This window comes from Phodopus roborovskii, unplaced genomic scaffold (assembly GCF_943737965.1).
Source record: "Phodopus roborovskii unplaced genomic scaffold, PHOROB, whole genome shotgun sequence".
NCBI classification, from domain to species: Eukaryota; Metazoa; Chordata; class Mammalia; order Rodentia; family Cricetidae; genus Phodopus; species Phodopus roborovskii.
In genome coordinates this window covers 15,766,225-15,778,273 of record NW_026126434.1, presented here as the reverse complement: position 1 = coordinate 15,778,273, position 12,049 = coordinate 15,766,225, and positions in this window count along the sequence as shown.

Here is a 12,049-nt window from a genome sequence, read left to right as displayed (position 1 = left end):
TTTAATAATAAGAACAGGACCAATCATTACAGTATTTATTATTTGTAAAACAGAATGACTTGGCGCATGCCTGAGTAGCAAAACTGGTTTATGTGCTTCATGGTTGTGTTATGGGAGATGGCATTCTGCGAATATGTTTCTCTTATTGGTTAATGAACAAAGCTCTGTTGGCAAATAGGAAGGCAAAATAAGTGTGACTAGGAGAGGTAGAGGATTCTGGGAAATGCAGTCGAGTCGTGATATGATCCCAGGAAGAGAGGACGCAAGTCTGGCATTCGCTGTAAGATTAGACCATGTAGAAATACATATATTAGTGGTTATGGGTTAATATTTAAGACAGATAGCCAATAAAAAATGCTAGTAACTAGCCAACAGTTTCATAATTAATACAGTGTCTTTGTGTGTTATTTTGGGACTGATGTAGCTCTGGGTCAGGCTGTCAGGGAAAGTGCTCATAACAAAATGGCTCCTGCAATGTGGGTACTAAGAACTTCCACTTTAAACTTGACAAAAGCTTAAAAAGGGACTTTAGAAGCAAATAACAGAGACAAGCAAGGCTTCTTGGTAGCAGCATTTTTCTTGGGTGGGCTCTGTTTTGCTAGAGACAGAGACATGTGTGGCTCCTTTAAGGGAGGTTTCTTGACTCAGCATAAGCAGAAATAAACCACAGGGCACTTTTAAGAGGCCCTGCTAACAACTGAATGGTGTGTAGGAGAGGAAGCAGTGCCAGTGACCACATCTCCAAGCTGGCAGCATGTGGCTTGATGGCAGCATAGACCAAGGAAGTGAGCACAGCTCTCATTGCTGGCGGTAAATGTACCCCTGCCATATTGGAAAGCTAGCCACCCCAACAGCCACTGCTTTAATTTCAGCAATGCTATTTAGCAGATACAAGACTTGTGGCTAGAAAAAAGGTAGGGATATACTGTAAAGACAGATTCAGACAAAGTAAAACCTAAAAGGTTTTCACAATGTGTTGGGAGAGAAAATAAAAAGGATATTTGTTTAAAAAAAGAAAAAAAAATTGGCTGGGTGGTAGTGGCACACTCCTTTAATCCTAGCACTCAGGAGGCAGAGGCAAGCAGATCTCTGTGATTTCAAATCGAATCTGGTATACAAAGTGAATTCTAGGACAGGCAAATTTACACAGAAAAACCCTGTCTCAAAAAAATAAAAAATAAAAAAAAAATAGAAGTAAAAGAAATAGAGTAATAAAAAAGCCATATGAAGATAGAAAATACACAGAGTCTGGATACTGTATGCTATTGTGTTGTCTTTGAATTGCTCAATTGCTAAGAAAGGAACAGCAACTGCTAAAACACACTTGATTATCAATGCTGCTGAATTAATCTAACTTATATATTTTAAAAATGCTTTGACTTCAAAATTTAAGTCTAAGGACAGGTTACTGGGGAAAAGAATTTCTATTTTTGTCTCCATAGAAAATGAAAAGCTGTGGATTCCTTCGATACTAACATGGTTTGGTCAAGCAAGACTACCTGAAACAGTGTCCCAGGTGATCCAACATTTAAAACAGCTGGAATAAGGCAGCCTTGCAGACTACAGCCAGGATTTCTGCATCTTCTTAGGATTCCCATTGCAGCATCCCCAAACAGCAGGAAGCAGTTTGAAAAGAATGATGCCCAAATACCAAAATACTGTCTATAAATATTTGTTTTCATCTTAATGGAGTTGGTTATAAATGGTTAATGAATACAACCACCCCCCTTTTAAGGTAAAAGGGTGGTTATGGTATAGAAATGAATGTTTTGGAATAGATTTTCATTTATTGATACAAATTCAGGATTATGTATATTTCTCCTGTTGTTTATGTATTGTGTTTATATAGATCATTTTAAAATGCAATGTATAATTAAGTTATAAATAGTTACCTATAATTGTCAAAACTTAGGTTGGTTAGGTTTTCTAGATATATAGAGAGTTATATTTCAAATGGATAGGCATTCTTCAAACCTTGCAAAGACCTACAGAATATGGCATTTAAAATGTTTTAGGGTTTTTCTTGACAGTGAGATATAACTGCTCCTGGCAACCCTGAGACACAAAGGAAGTTGGACATCAAAGAAACATGTTATGGAGTTTACTTCCAATATGACAAGACTAACCGTTTTGGCAAGAAACTGCTCTTGTTTGGACAGTTTGACTTTATGCTGTATAAACAGACACTCAGGACCCACAGAAAAGTGACTGCTGAAACAAGATGGACAGTGGTAATACAGGGTTCCTGCTTAATGGGAGAGTCTGACAGACAGTCTGCAGGACACAGAGAAAATTGACTGACAGACTGCCAATACAGGTGGACAGTTTAAAGTTTCCTGCTTTGCTGAGGAGTCTGCCAGACACACTATGGCCTATAGGCTGAAGATGGAACATTACAGAAGAACTTTGGGTGACTGACCAGGCAAGATGTCTCTGTCAATTCCAGAGTTTATATATCATCGTTCTGTGGTCTGTGATGGAGTTGAAGACAGTTATGGATGTAGTTTTCCTTAGTTACCATTAAAGATAAATTACATATAAAACTTTAGACTCACAAAGATAGGATAAGTGATAGAATATTTTCTTTAATTCTTGATAATGTTAATGGACTAAATATTGTTAACTATACTCTTATTTGATAACTGTTTTGTTACATACTTTACTATGTTAAAGTTAAAACGCTTCTTTTTATTTTAGGCAGAAAATAGAAGATGATGGGAGATGTCAATCTGTAAATATGTTTTTTTTATTGGTTAATGAATAAAGCAAGATGCGTAGCACTAGGAGATATAGAGGGAAATGTAGTGGAGTCATGGCATGATCTAAGGAAGAAAGGACAGAAGTCTGGCATTCTCAGTAAGATAAGACCATGTAGAAATACACATATTAGTGATTATGTGTTAATATTTAAGACAGATCTAGCAAATAAGAAATGCTAGTAATTGGCCACCAGTTTCAAAATTAATTCAGTGTCTCTGTGTGTTATTTTTGGACTGTTTGGGACTGACGCAGCTGTGGGACCAGGCTGGCAGGAAAGTGATCGTAACAGCTGTGTGACTAAATAATTTATTATCCTCTCTGTGACTAAAGCCTTAAATCGACAACATGGCAATCTCTTAACCCAGTTACTTTTGCATTGAAATATACATATATATTTAGTTGAGTACACAACGTTTAAATTGGATTATTTGGTGTTTTGGTGACTAGCTTCTTGAGTTCTTTGTATATTTTGGAGATCAGCCCTCTGTCAGATGTGGGGTTGGTGAAAATCTTTTCCCAGTCTATGAGTTCCTGTTTTGTCTTGTTGACTGTGTCCTTTGCCTTACAGAAGCTTCTTAGTTTCAGGAGGTCCCATTTATCAATTGTCGATCTCAGTGTCTGTGCTACTGGTGTTATGTTCAGGAAGCAGTATCCTGTACCAATTCGTTCAAGGATACTTCCAACTTTTTCTTCTAAACATTGAGTGTAGCTAAATTTATGTTGAGGTTTTTTTTTTTTTTTTTTTATCCATTTGGACTTAAGTTTTGTGCATGGCGATAGATATGGGTCTAGCTGCAGTCTTCTACACACCATTATCCAGTTGTGCCAGCACCATTTGTTGAAAATGCATTCCTCTTCCATTGTATAATTTTAGCTATGTTATCAAAAATCAGGTTTTTGTAGGTATGCCAGTTAATATCAGGGTTTTTAATTTGATTCCATTGGTCTACCTGTCTATTTTTGTGCCAATACTAAGCTATTTTCAGGACTATAGCCCTATAATAGAGTTTGAAGTCAGGAATGGGGATGCCCCTGGAAGTTCCTTTATTGTACAGGTCTGTTTTTGCTATCCTGGATCTTTTGTTTTTGTTGAGGATTGTTCTTTAAAGGTCTGTGAAGAATTGTGCCAGGATTTTGATGGGCATTACATTGAATCTGTAGATTGCTTTTGGTAAGATTACCATTTTTACTATGTTGATTCTACCTATCCAAGAGCATGGGAGATATTTCCGTTTTCTGGTATCTTCTTTAATTTCTTTCTTTAAAGATACAAAGTTCTTATTATATAGGTCTTTCACTTGTTTGGTTAGAGTTACCCCCAAGATACTTTGTGTTGTTTGCGGCTATTGTAAAAGTCAATGTTTCTCTGATTTCTTTCTCAGCTCCTACATTAGGGTTACTGATTTTTTTTTTAGATACTCTTACATCCTGCCACTTTTGTTGTAGGTATTTATGAGATGTAGGAATTCCCTGGTAGAATTTTTCAGGTCACTTATTTGAGGGCCGAAATCAATAAGGTAGAAACTAGGAAAACAATACAAAGAATCAATGTAACAAAGAAATTGTTCTTTGAGAAAATCAAGAAGATAGACAAACCTTTATCTAAATTAAACAGGAGATCAGGAATAACAGGGACATACCTAAGCATAGCAAAAGAAATAAATAGTAAACCAACAGCTAACATCAAACTAAATGGAGAGAAACTCAATGCAATTTCTCTAAAATCAAGACAAGGCTGTCCATTTTCTCCATATCTCTTCAATATTGTACTTGAAGTTCTAGCTAGAGTAATAGTACAACAAAAGGAGATCAAAGAGATACAAATTGGAAAGGAAGAAGTCAAACTTTCACTATTTGCAGATGATATGCTAGCTTATATAAGTGATCTGAAAAAGTATACCAGGGAACTCCTACCTCCTACAACTGATAAATACTTTCAACAAAATGGCAGGATACAAGATTAACTAAAAAAATCAATAGCCCTAATATAGGAGCTGAGAAAGAAATCAGAGAGAAACATCAACCTTTACAATAGCCACAAACAACACAAAGTATCTTGGTGGGTAATGCTAAACAAACAAGTGAAAGACCTATTGACCTATATAATAAGAACTTTGTATCTTTAAAGAAAGAAATTAAAGAAGATACCAGAAAACGGAAAGATCTCCCATGCTCTTGGATAGGTAGAATCAACATAGTAAAAATGACAATCTTGCCAAAAGCAATCTACAGATTCAATGCAATCCCCATCAAAATCCCAGCAATATTCTTCACTGACCTTGAAAAGATAATACTCACCTTTATATGAAAAAACAAAAGACCCAGGATAGCCTAAACAACCCTGTACAATAAAGGAACTTCAGGAGGCATCACCATCCCTGACTTCAAGCTCTACTGTAGAAGTATAGTCCTGAAAACAGCTTAGTATTAGCACAAAAATAGGCAGGTAGTCTAATGGATTGAGTAGAAAATCCTATATTAACCCACACACCTACAAACACCTTATTTTTGACAACACAGCTAAAATTATACAATGGAGGGAGGAATGTATCATCAACAAATGGTGCTGGCACAACTGGATGATGGTGTGTAGAAGACTGCAGATAGACCTATGTCTATCACCATGTACAAAACTTAAGTCCAAATGGATCAAAGACCTCAACATAAATTGAGCCACATTGAACCTCTTAGAATAGAAAGTCGGAGGTACCCTTGAACAAATTGGTACAGGATACTGCTTCCTGAACATAACACCAGTAGCACAGACACTGAGATCGACAATTAATAAATGGGTACTCCTGAAACTGAGAAACTACTGTAAGGCAAAACACACAGTAGATAAGACCAAAGGGCAGCCCACAGACTGGGAAAAGATTTTCACCAACCCCACATCTGACAGAGGGTTGATCTCCAAAATATACAAAGAACTCAAGAAACTAATGAACAAATAATCCTATTAAAAAGTGGGGCACAGAATTTAATAGAGAATTCTGAATAGAGGAATCCAAAATGGGTGAAAGACACTTAAGGAAGTGGTCAACATCCTTAGGCATTAGGAAAATACAAATCAAAACAACTCTGAGATACCATGTTACTCCACGTCAGAATGTCTAAAATCAGAACACCAATGACAGCTTATGCTGGAGAGGATGTGGAGAAAGGGGAATACTTTTCCACTGCTGGTGGGAGTGCAAACTTGTACAGCTATTTTGGAGATCAGCATGGTGGTTCCTCTGTAAAATGGGAATCATTTTACCACAGGACCTGGAAATTCCACTCTTAGGCAGATATCTAAATGATCCACATCCATGCAACAAAGACATCTGTTCAACTATGTTCATAGCAGCATTATTTGTAATAGCAAGAACCTGGAAACAACCTAGATGCCCCTCAACTGAAGAATGGATAAAGAAAATGTGGTACAATTACAAAATGGAATACCACTCAGTAGGGGGGGGGCGTAAAAACAAAAACAAAAAACAATGGAATCTTGAAATTTGCAGGTAAATGGGTGGAACTTGAAGAAACCATCCTGAGTGAGGTAACCCAGCCATAACAAGAGGAGCAGGGTATGTACTCACTCATATGTAGATTTTAAACATGGAGCAAATGATCACCAGTGTACAATTCACACTGCTAAAGGATAATGCAGGCAGTGTCAGTCCATTGTGGAATATAGTGTCCACATCAGTATATAGTTTTGTTAAGTGAGGTAGTGTGTATCTGCAATCTCACCTAAGGCATCTGGACAACAGCTTCAGCTCTAGGATGTTGAGTAAAATAACAAACCCTTATTAAGAAGGAGAAGGAAAGGAGGAGATGGAGGATGAGGGGGAGGAGATGGAGGTTGAGGAGGAGGAGGAACAGATGCAGTTTGGTAGTTATCAAGGGAGCTAGGAATAGAGAACCTAATGCTGGTTATTCCTGCAACAATATTACTAATAACAAGAACTAGAGTAATACAACCACAATTGAGTTCAGGTGTATTATATTATTTTCAATTGCAGAATATGTTTTAAATAATCAAACAGTTATAAAGATTTAGGAATTACCAGCATCTAGAGGTCAGAAAACGTGAATGTGATTCACATTTTGTCCATTTATTAGCTTCATGATCTTGAACATCATTAACTTTAACTTACTTTTTCCAGGGAAAATAACATTAATAACATCTACATCCTGTAGCTATGCAGTTTTAAGACTAGATCAATGAAATAATATTCTAAAATATAAAGCACTATTAAAATGTAAATTGTTAATAATAACTCAGCTTTTGTTTAATTTTCCATTTACAAGATGTTACCATTTTAACATATTATTTATTAACAGTTCTAGTTGTTATAATTTTTGTCCAATGTATAAAAAATTTATCTATGACATCTGTCCTCTCCACATCACCAATGAATCCTCAAATTAAATTTAATTTGCTGTTCAATAGCTTATTTCAAATACTTAATGATTGCTAGCATAATAACTTTAACTTTTCTATTCTATATGTCATAGCAGCATATTCAAGGATTGAATAATTTAGCATGTAATGGGTTGTGTCTGGTTCTATAATCTACTCAAAATAAGGCATAGTGACCAGGCCAAAATCCTGGCTCTTTTTCTCTACTCTCTTAATTTGTTAACATGTTTCTGAAACTCTTGTGCTACTGCCTGCACGGACTGGCTTGCCCAGCCCACACATGTCACATCTTACAAAAGAAGACTGTCCTATTTTGGGGTATAAAGCAGTGTTCCCAAGAAAGGCAGTCCAATAAGTGACAGTTGATTAATCTAAGCCAGTCTCAGGCGATTCTCCCATCCACTGCATGCTTGATGAAGTCTTGGTCACTGAGACAGAAAAAGACGTCTACTGAGTAGGGTTTTATTGTTTTGTTTTGATAACTTCCCGTTTTTATAAGAGATCAAAGACTAAGGTCCACTCCTCCTTGCCTGTGGGGTGTTTATGTCAGACCTGGTGATGTTAGGTAACATAGAGACAACTTGAGAAGATGAAATAGGAAAGTCAGGATTATTGCAGAGCCAACAATTCAGGGCCCTTTCAGCCTTAAGGCCACTGAATTAACAAATACTATTTTTCCCATCTTCAGAAATGTCCTTATAAGGCAACAAGCCAGACCAATCCCACATCCAATGAATCTGTTGACCCAGAAATCCTTACCCTGGCAACCAAAAGATACCCTAATAACTAAAGTTTGGCACTCTTAACAATTTTCCATCTTATATTTCTCCTCTCTTCCTCAAGCTGCTATGCTAATGTGTAGAAGCATGCAGTTAAGCCCCTCTCCCAAGCCCCAATAGCAAATGGGATTTACAGGAGTTGGGGGGCTAAGCTTCCTCACATCTGCTAGGGCATTTCTGCTACCGAGTCCCAGTTTTCTGAGTAGTAACACAACAACAACTTATGTGGTTACTTTTCTTCTTCTTTTTCCCTACCAAATCTACCTTAATTGACTTTTGGTTCATCTTCTTAGTAAATTATGTATGCCCAAAACTTGACCCTACAGTCATCTCCTTTAGGGGAGCCACATGATTTTGTTACCAGCCATTAAATGTACTCTATTCTACAAAGCAATGCTATCCAAGAACTTTCTGGAAGGGTGCATATATTCATATCTGCTCTCTCCTACACATTAGCAATGTGTACAGAGCATATAAATAGTGACATTATGGAGCTAAATTTTTCAGTACCTATCATTTTAGTTCATTTAAATTAAAATAGCCATGGGGCTGGTGAGATGGATTAGCAAGTAAAGGCAGTTGCCATCATATCTGGTGACCTGAGCTCAGTATCCAGAACACACATGGTGGTAGATGTAACAGGACTCCAGCAAGTCATCTGGCATGGGTTTTATCAACTTGGCATAAACCTAGATTTGTCTGGGAAGAAGTAGTCTTGGTTGAGGGAGTTCTCTTATCACATTGGCGGTGGGCATGTCTGTGAAGCATTTCCTTGATTTCTGATTAATGTAGGAGGGTCTAGGCCATGAGGGACAGGAGTTAACCCTGAGCTATATAAGAAAGCCATCTGAGCAAGCCAGAAGAAGCATCACTCCAGTGTCTCTACATCAGTTTTTAACCTCCAGAGCTAGGCATGGTAGTGTGTGCCTTTAATCTCAGCATTTGGGGAGCAGAGGCAGGTGGACCTCTGTGAGTTCTAGGCCAGCCTTGTCTATATAAGCAAGTCCAGATCAATCAGGACTACCACAATGAGACCCTGTGTCAAAAACAAAATAATTCCTGCTTCAAAATTACTTCCTGGAGTCCCTGCCCTGTCGTTGCTCTCTGGTAATGAACTATGACCTAGAACAGCAAGCTGAAATAAACCCTTTCCTCCACAAATTGCTTTTGGTCATGGTGTTTATCACAGAAAGGAAACTAGAATATCATCCCCTGACCTCTATACTATGCATCATTGCAAGACACACACACACACACACACACACACACACACACACACACACACACACACGAGCAAATAAATAAACAAATACTTGTAAATAAAATGAGTAAAGAGTAGCCTCATGTTGCCAGTGATTAAGATACTGAACAGTAAAACTCTAGATGCATTCCAAAGAATGCTGAGTGGACAAGACAATCTCACCACATCCTCTTATCATCAGAATTACAGGCATATACTGTATACAGTAAGGAACTGTGCAAGGCCTGGCTTTGTGACTGGCACAAGGACAGGTTTAATAAACAGAATCTTTCTTCTGTAACTCAGTTTAGTTGGGGGAGCACAAGGACAAACAAATATATAAGAGCAGGATACATGCTTCAAGACCAGCATCAACAAAGCAGTTTTGGACATAGAAGAAATACAATTTATTTTTTCCTGTGGGACACCAGGAAGACTTCACTGTGGTAAAGTCTGGCTGGATTTTGAACATAAATACACTATCTTCAAGGAAGACTGGGGAAGAGTTTATAGCAGAACCAAGGGAAAAGGTCATGTTAGGAAAAGCCATGACAATGAGAAACATAGGAGCACATGGAAGTGGTAAAGCTGGGTCAAAGACGAAGCCACATGTGTAGATCTCTAGTTGACCATCAGCACTTGAATTTTATTCCTCTATAAGCAGGGTTCATCGGGATGAGCTTATGTGGTTGTGATATTGTATCATTTGTGGTGTTATTGATAAGGTTTATAAAGGAAGAGACACACAGACAGTACTTACCAGTTTACAGCATTTGTCTATGTACAAGATAATATTGAGGGCTGGGAGAGCAGTTGCTTAGAAATAATACTGATAGGATTATTGTCAGTAGCACTAAAATAGAATGAAGACAATTTCTAAGACACTCCACAGAAGGACTTGGTAGGTCCTGACCACATACCGCAAATAGGCTATGTCAGAGAACATTTGAACACTGTAGACAGGGCTTTTCTGTCCCAGCAGCTACTTCCCAAATAACCACTCAGAGCCTTAATATTAATTGTAAATGCTCAGCCAACAGCTCAGGTTTGTTACTAGCTAACTTCCAGTTAACCCTTATTCTTTATTTACACTCTGCTATATGGCAGCACATTCATTAACATGGCTCTCTCTATCTGGCTGGTGACTCCATGATGGGAGATGTCATTCTGTAAATATGTTTCTCATACTGGTTAATGAATAAAGCACTGCTGGCCAGTAGGAAAGTAAAATAGGCGGGGCTAGGAGAGAAAGAGGAAAGAGGAAGTAGGAAGTAGGAGTCAAGATCGAGAGACTGGGGAGACCAGACGCCAGCCCCACTCCCCGGTAAGATAGGACCACGTGGAAATATTTAAATTAATAGAAATGGGCTAATACTTAAGACAGAGGTAGCTGATAAGAAACAAGTAACTGGCCAACATAATTATATCAAATACAGAGTCTTGGTGTATTAATTGGGGCTGGCGCGGCTGTGGGACCAAACCAGCGGTGGGTGGAAAAACTTACTCCTTACAACTCCAGACTTCTCCCAGCATTCTCCTAGTCTGGCTCTCCCACCTAACTGTATTCTGTTCAGCTATTGTCCAGTCAGCATGTTTATTAATCATAGAGACGTATATTCACACATTGTACAGAAGGATTATTCCACAGCAGAAGCTATCTGGAGGAGAACCTGGCAAGGGTCAGGTTTTGGATGGAAACAAGGAAGAAAACTGTGAGTATGTTGAGAGAAGGAGACACTCAGAAGACAGTGGGGCATGCAGACATCAATGTTTGTGGGCAATAGCTAAAGATGCAAAGAAGAGACTGAGAGATGTCTCAGCTGTTTTAAAAGTGACTGCTGCTCCTGCAGAAGACTCCATTTTGGTTCCCAGTATCCACATCCAGTGGCTCACAACAGTCTACAATTTGAGCTCCAGAGTTTCTAACTCCCTCTACAGGCCTCCACAAACACTTGCACTCAAGTGTACATCTCTCCTCCTCACAGACTGACATGCAGACAGACAGACAGAAACACAAACACACACACAAAGGCAAAGGGTGCTTGTTCTTTTGCAATTGTGGTTAGGATGTACCCAGTACTTCCTGCATGCTAGGTAGACAGAGCTATGTCTATGACAGAACTGTGTCTATCACAGAGCTATGTTTACCAGAGAGCTATTGCAACCAGTATTTAGCACAGGCAATGAACAAGGGGAAGAATGGGGGTACTGTGGTCTTGTCTCAAATTTTCCTTTGATCTCAGGGAAGATGACAGGCTTCAAAACAAAACAAAACATAACAAAACAACTAAGTGAATTGTGGTAGAATATTATTTTAAGGTGTGTGACTTTTGTTTATACTGCATCTGCTTAACTCTGGGAAGCCATGGTTCTTTGTCTAAAATATCTGATGACCTAATAAAGAGCTGGATAGCCAGCCAATAGTGGAGCAGGAGCAAGGAGAGGTAGGACTGGCAGGCAGAGAGTATAGATAAGAGAAAAGAGGAAGAAGAGGAGCAGCAAGAGAACAAGGAGAGGAGGATGTCAGGGGCCAGCCACACAGCCACACAGCCACACAGCCACACAGACAGCCACGGAGTAAGAAGGAAAGTAGAATATAGAGAAGTAAGAGAGATAAAAGCCCAAGGGGAACAGGTAGGTGGGTTAATTTAAGTAAAGAAAGTGTGTCTAGCAATAAGCCAAGCCAAGGCCAGGCATTCATAAGTAATAGTAAGCCTCTGTGTGTGATTTATTTGGGAATTGCATGGTGGGTCCTCAAAAAACAAAAAGAACAAAAACAACACACAAAAGTGAATGAAAAGGAACACATTATTTTTCCTGAAGAACCACACTCTTATGCTTCCAGCTAATATGGAGAAAATG